The sequence below is a fragment of the Cololabis saira genome, chromosome 15 (genome assembly GCF_033807715.1).
Source record: "Cololabis saira isolate AMF1-May2022 chromosome 15, fColSai1.1, whole genome shotgun sequence".
NCBI classification, from domain to species: domain Eukaryota; kingdom Metazoa; phylum Chordata; class Actinopteri; order Beloniformes; family Belonidae; genus Cololabis; species Cololabis saira.
The window spans coordinates 24,572,629-24,579,509 of NC_084601.1; the positions used below are offsets into that span (position 1 = coordinate 24,572,629).

At 45.3% G+C, this 6,881-nt stretch overlaps 1 pseudogene; it reads right to left on the reverse strand.

Annotated features, from left to right (window-relative positions):
- Positions 1-481: 481 nt before the first annotated feature.
- On the reverse strand, positions 482-2,632 carry LOC133460809 (casein kinase II subunit beta-like; annotated as a pseudogene).
- Positions 2,633-6,881: the final 4,249 nt, after the last annotated feature.

The window sequence follows — 6,881 nt, forward strand, 5'->3', positions numbered from 1 at the left end:
TTGGGGGCTGGATGGGGCTAAATTTAAAAGACAATTCAGCAAGTTGGAGAGAAAAAACACAAGTTCTGTGATTTAAGTACCAAATTTCAAAGAAAAATGTACATTAAATTTCATGAAATAAACTTCTTTCTGTTCACTTCCTAAAATTTCAAAAGATTCAACTTTATAAACTAAATAAATTTCAGTTTATAAATTCAATTCAATATAGATTCAATTCAATTTTATTTATATAGGGTCTATTACAACAGAAGTTGTCTCTAGGATTTTTCCAGAGACCCAGAACATGATGACCCCCGACATGACCCAATTATTACATAAGCATAACATAAACACCTGCAGGTAAAAAAAACTCCCCTAGTGGGAGAAAAACCTTAAAGGAAAACTCCCCTTTAGGAGGGAAGAAACCTGGACCAGGACCTGGATCATAAGGGGGGACCCTCCTGCCGGAGGCCAAATTTTGATAACTGAACAGCCAGGACTATCAAATAAAGTACTTTGATTTAGTTGTAAACACTAACATCTTTGTGTTCATCTTTGTGAAGGTTGAGCTCGAGAGAATCGTCTTCACTGGACTCTTGAAACGTGATGCAGCCTGAAGTTGAAGCTGATAAGCCATCAGGGGAATTTGGAAACCGAATAGTTTCGGCACAAACTGGTTGGCGGGTCGTTTTCGGCCGATACTCTGGGTGTAACGTGAACAACATGTGAGGGAACCCCCTGCCAAAATAAGGCAAGGCAAGGCAAGGCAAGTTTATTTGTATAGCAAAATTCAACACAAGGTCATTCAAAGTGCTTTACATCAACATTAAAAGCAGCAAGACACAATTAAACATTAAATAACAAATAAAATGAAATCAAATGATAAGAAAAGAGGTAAAATAATAAAAAGTTGTTAAAAAGTAAGGGCAGTAGAGTACAGCAGATACACATCTCATTCTTAAAATGGCAAGAATTACGTTTCTATACGGTCAAAACATACAAAGACCAGGTCAAATACAGTATTACAAAAGTAATCTGTGCCGATTCGTGCGGTGAATCGAACCAATTTGACAATTCTACATCACAATGCCTGCATTCAGGGCTTATCCATAACTTTGCGCGGTTTTCAAAAATCATAAGTATTTCATTTAAGAGTACAGTTAAATAACAAATAAAATGAAATAAAATTATAAGAAAAGAGGTAAAATAGTAAAAAACACAAGTTGTTAAAAAGTAAGGGCAGTAGAGTACAGCAGGTAAGTATTTAATTTAGGAGTACGCTTCAGTAAACAGTAATGTTTTTAACCCTGATTTAAAGGAGCTGACAGTTGGAGCAGACCTCAGGTCTTCAGGAAGTTTGTTCCACCGGTGAGGAGCAGAATAACTGAACGCTGCCTCACCTTGCTTGGTTCTGGTTCTTGGGACACACAACAAACCAGATCCAGAAGACCTAAGCTCCACCTGTATGGTGGTGTCTGGAGGACTTTGAGGTGTACACATCCATGCACTTTGGACAATCACCATTGCTTCCCCCAGGATGTCTGACAAACCAATCGGGAGCATTGGCTGATTCTCACCATAAACTCTGGGACAACAGCCAAAACCCCCTTACAGATACTTTTCCAGCCTTTGTGCAATGCCTCTGTTTGTGAGGATGAAGCGTGCTTGTATAAGTCCATATTTCTTCAGCCTGCTCTACCAGGTTCTGGTTTGGGTTGACCAAGTTCCTCACCTGGCTCCAGGTCGAGGATCCTATCCAGAGCCTGGCGACACTGAGGCACCTGCTCAATCCAACCTATCAGATTAAACTGAGTCCTGGATGTAGTCTTCATACACCTCACAGACTACGTTTACATGCAGTCAATAACCCTTTTCTAACCGGAATATTAGCAATAACCCGGTTTTGCACGGCCATGTAAACTCCAATAACCCCTTTGAATAACCGGAATTTGCTCATATTCCGGTTTTTAAAAACCTGAAAAAAAACCCTGGGTTACTCCTTTTCTAACCCGAATATTTGGTCATGTATTCGCCTAACGGGATATCCCCATCAAAAGGAAAGCAATTTGTTTTCTGCGCATGTTCTTTTCGTAAGGAATCTTGGTCTTTTGAGTCCAGGAAGTAAGCAAGACCAGGAGGAGACTAATCACTTCATAAATGTAATGAGAGCTATGAACATTTTGGTATTTTTAGACGATAGAAAGTACCAGGATAGCGAAATATACAAAAAGGTGAGCAGAAAGTTGCGCGAAGCAGGATTTGTACGAACGCCAGACCAGATCAAGCACCGCTGGAAGACGCTGAAAAAGGCGAACTACAGGGCCGAGAAACAAAACGGTACCAGCGGGTCCGACCCATCTACCTTCCCGTTGTTGTTTTGGATTTGGATACAGGAAGAAGAAGCGGAAACGAGGGGTATTGCGTCATGACGTTCTCCCTGCGTCGCTGGTTTGGTTCATTTGAAATGATTACAATTACCACATATACAGGGAAAACCCTGTTTGCTCACGCATGTAAACAGATTATTTTGAATGTTTCAGTAACTGGAATATTGATCATAACCCGAATTTTGACTGCATATAAACGTAGTCACAGAAGATCCTCTGAGTCCACAGAACCAGGATATCCAAGACACCTTCTCTGAGTGGCTCATCCTCCCTTCTGGATATTTTGCAATTTGTAAAGTCAAAGTTCTTTTTTCCATGGAAATGTAATCCTAAACTTATCTTTAACCAAATAGTAGAAGTACTGGCAACTCTAAAAAGTGGTTAAAGTATTACTTTCCTAACTTTTGTGGGAACAGGTCCGGTTGAATTTGGACAAGTACAGAGGTTTCATGACACCACAAAGTGATCAAAATGGAAACCTTTTAAAAAGGTTTCGCAAAAATACCATTTTATTTTGAAAATGGTAAGTATTTGAGTATTTGAGCAACTGACTGAAAAAAAGAGAACCACGTGTCCTTTGTTACTGCGAGACGAATCAGCTGGATAAACGGTCTGGGCTTGATAACACATATTGATTTGGTATTTGACAGCGTCTTCACTGGAGATAGCAATGTGTCGAGTCGATGGGGGCCATCGCTAGAGCTGAACCAAGAGAGACACCTAAGAGTGTGTCCAGCGATAACACCGACCTCAGGTGTGACCCAATCAGCCGCTAGGATCCCTGAGTGACCTCGGCCTCGCTTGACCAGCTGAGGAACAGAAGCTGCAGACGGACTAAAAGAGACCCCCCCCCACGTTTTTAGAAATGTGTAAAATGAATAATCTATGAAAGTTTGTTTGAAGAACCCAGGTGGTCATACTTCGGACACGACCTCTGTGTGTGAGGAGACTTTATGAAGCAGATAGCCCCCTGATCTGGTCCCTCCAGCCGTCCTTAGACCAGCAGGTCCCACACCAACCCTCACACATGTCGCTACGCTGCCCCTCTGTGGCCACAGCGAGAACTGGGACAAAACTTCAGATCGAATTATTTCTAATTAAAAAACGTCATGAAAACCAGATGTTTGTGGCTGCAGTCAGACAGACAACCATCCATCGATCCATCCATTTTCCGCCGCTTATCCGGAACCGGGTCGCGGGGGCAGCAGTCTCAACAGAGATGTCCAGACTTCCTTCACCCCAGACACTTCCTCCAGCTCTTCCGGGGGGAGTCCGAGGCGTTCCCAGGCCAGCCGAGAGACATAGTCTCTCCAGCGTGTCCTGGGTCTTCCCCCGGGGTCTCCTCCCAGTGGGACATGCCTGGAACACCTCCCTAGGGAGGCGTCCAGGAGGATCCGGTACAGATGCCCAAGCCACCTCTCAATGTGAAGGAGCAGCGGCTCGACTCCGAGCTCCTCCCGGGTGACCAAACTACTCACCCTATCTCTAAGGGAGCGTCCAGCCGCCCTGCGGAGGAAACTCATCTCGGCCGCTTGTATCCGCGATCTTGTCCTTTCGGTCACTACCCAAAGTTCATGACCATAGGTGAGGGTAGGTGCGAAGATTGACCGGTAAATCGAGAGCTTCGCCTTTCGACTCAGCTCCTTCTTCACCACGACGGTCCGGTACACCGGCCGCATAACTGCGGATGCTGCACCGATCCGTCTGTCAATCTCACGCTCCATCTTTCCCTCACTCGTGAACAAGACCCCGAGATACTTGAACTCCTCCACCTGAGGCACACCACCCTTTCCCAGTGAAGAACCATGGCCTAGGTTTTGGAGGTGCTGATTCTCATCCCTGCCGCGTTGCACTCGGCCTCAAACCGCCCCAGCACATACTGAAGGTCCCGGTCTGATGAAGCCAACAGGTCAACGTCATCAGCAAAAAGCAGAGACGAAATCCTGTGGTTCCCAAACCGGAACCCCTCCGGCCCCTGGCTGCGCCTAGAAATCCTGTCCATAAAAATTATGAACAGGACCGGTGACAAAGGGCAGCCCTGCCGGAGTCCAACATGCACCGGGAACAAGTCTGACTTACTGCCGGCAATGCGAACCAGACTCCTGCTCCGATCATACAGAGACCGGACAGTCCTTAATGGAGGGCCCCGGACTCCATACTCACTCAGCACCCCCCACAGAATGGCACGAGGGACATGGTCAAATGCCTTCTCCAGATCCACAAAGCACATGTAGACTGGTTGGGCAAATTCCCATGAACCCTCGAGCACCCTGCGGAGGGTGTAGAGCTGGTCCAGTGTTCCACGACCGGGATGAAAACCGCATTGTTCCTCCTGAATCCGAGGTTCAACTATCGGCCGTATTCTCCTCTCCAGTACCCTGGCGTAGACTTTCCCGGGGAGGCTGAGAAGTGTGATCCCCCTATAGTTGGAACACACTCCCCGGTCCCCTTTTTTAAAAAGAGGGACCACCATCCCAACCAAGACAGCCCTACAACATCCAGAGACAGAGGCTTACAGGTCCAAGACCAGGTCCAAGACCAGGTCCAAGTCCAGGTCCAACCCAGGTCCAACATGAGGTCCAACCGCAACCTTTTTTTTCAATGGAAATGTAATCCTAAACTTATCTTTAACCAAATAGTAGAAGTACTGGCAACTCTAAAAAGTGGTTAAAGTATTACTTTCCTAACTTTTGTGGGAACAGGTCCGGTTGAGGTCCGTTTGAATTCGGACAATTACAGACAAGGCATAAGCAAACTAAGCTCCTGCTTAAGACCCCGTGACCACAAGGGGGGCCCCCAAGAGTTAAAAAAAAATAAAATAAAAAATAAAATAATTGTTTTATGTGTGAGTGATGATTCATGTTTTCCCTCCGTGAACTCTCACCGACTTCCCTCCAATTCTTTTATAGACGCCATCATAACATCAGGAGAATTTCCAGCGTTCAAGTCTGCAGGAATGTTCCATCCAAACACGCTGACTTGGACGTGAAGGATGGGGTCCGTCGCCAACTGGGCCGAGGGCAGCGCTCACCTACTGTTAGGGACCCTAAATCACACCACTCACAGACAGGAAACTATGGGATGCCATGTTTGTAAGTAGTAGATTAAAAAAAGACTTTAATTTGTTCAACAAACAAATAAATAATCAATATGCACAATAGAATCCTTCTGTAAATCTGTTTATATTTAGGGGACCAAAAGTGGGGGAGTAAAAATAGACATGAAAAATTTACAAATTTAGATGAAACCCTCTCAGATGTTGCATATCCAGGACTCACCCCGGGAGGGCCCTGCACTGAGCTCAAGTCTCCTTATATGAGGAGTGAGCAGGCCGCATCTTTTCACCAGACAGGGTGGGGCCTCTCTGGCCGGACGTAGCGCGTCGAAGGATCACGTTATTTCGGCCAGATCCTCCCCACTCCATCTGGACCCCGGCTGGCCAGAGGGGGCATGTATAGCCCAGGACTGTGTGCATGTTTTTGTGAGGCTAGCTCACATTGCTACCCAAGGGAACACGGGGAGAACATGCAAACTCCACACAGAAAGATCCTTTCGCCAACCCCACCCAGGGTGTGGGCGCTAAAGTCATGGGGGAACTAACACGCACTTCAGCGCCCACAGCGTCCCCGGTGGGAATCGGACCATCTTGCTGTGAGACGCACTACCAGCTGTGCCAACCGTGCCCCCACGTGAACTCTCACCGACTTCCCTCTACTTCTTTTATAGACGCCATCATAACATCAGGAGAATTTCCAACGTTTGAGTCTGTAGGAATGTTCCATCCAAACACGCTGACTTGGACGTGAAGGATGGGGCCCGTCGCCAACTGGGCCGAGGGCAGCGCTCACCTACTGTTAGGGACCCTAAATCACACCACTCACAGACAGGAAACTAGGGGATGCCATGTTTGTAAGTAGTAGATTAAAAAAAGACTTTAATTTGTTCAACAAACAAATAATCAATATGCACAATAGATTTGGTTGAATCCTTCTGTAAATCTGTTTATATTTAGGGCTATTTGAGGGGACCAAAAGTGGGGGAGTAAAAATAGATAAATACATAGAAATTTACATGGAACCCTCTCAGACCAGAGATGTTGCATATCCAGGACTTAGAACTTAAATGTTCTTAATAATCACGTTACACATGAAGACGGTTGGTCTCCTGGATATTGAGCCTTATCCGATAACTTGGGCCATCCGGTGGGTCCGGTGGGTCCGGTGGGTCCGGTGGGTCCAGTGCGGTTCTGACCAGTCTGCGGTTCATACAGATCCAGCAGATCCAGGGCAGCAAACAGAGGACGTATGAAATCGGATTTAATTTTTCCATTTTTGGTCTTTTTTGGTTTTTAATTTTTGAGAATTTGGTTTTTAGTATTTTATGAAAATATAACCCCAAGACAGTATATACAGTAATGAAATATAGACAATTTATGCAATCATAACTGAAAACCTTAAAGTTTTCATAGCTTTAAACATATTTAAAGTCAAAAAACATGGCACAAGTTATTCTCGT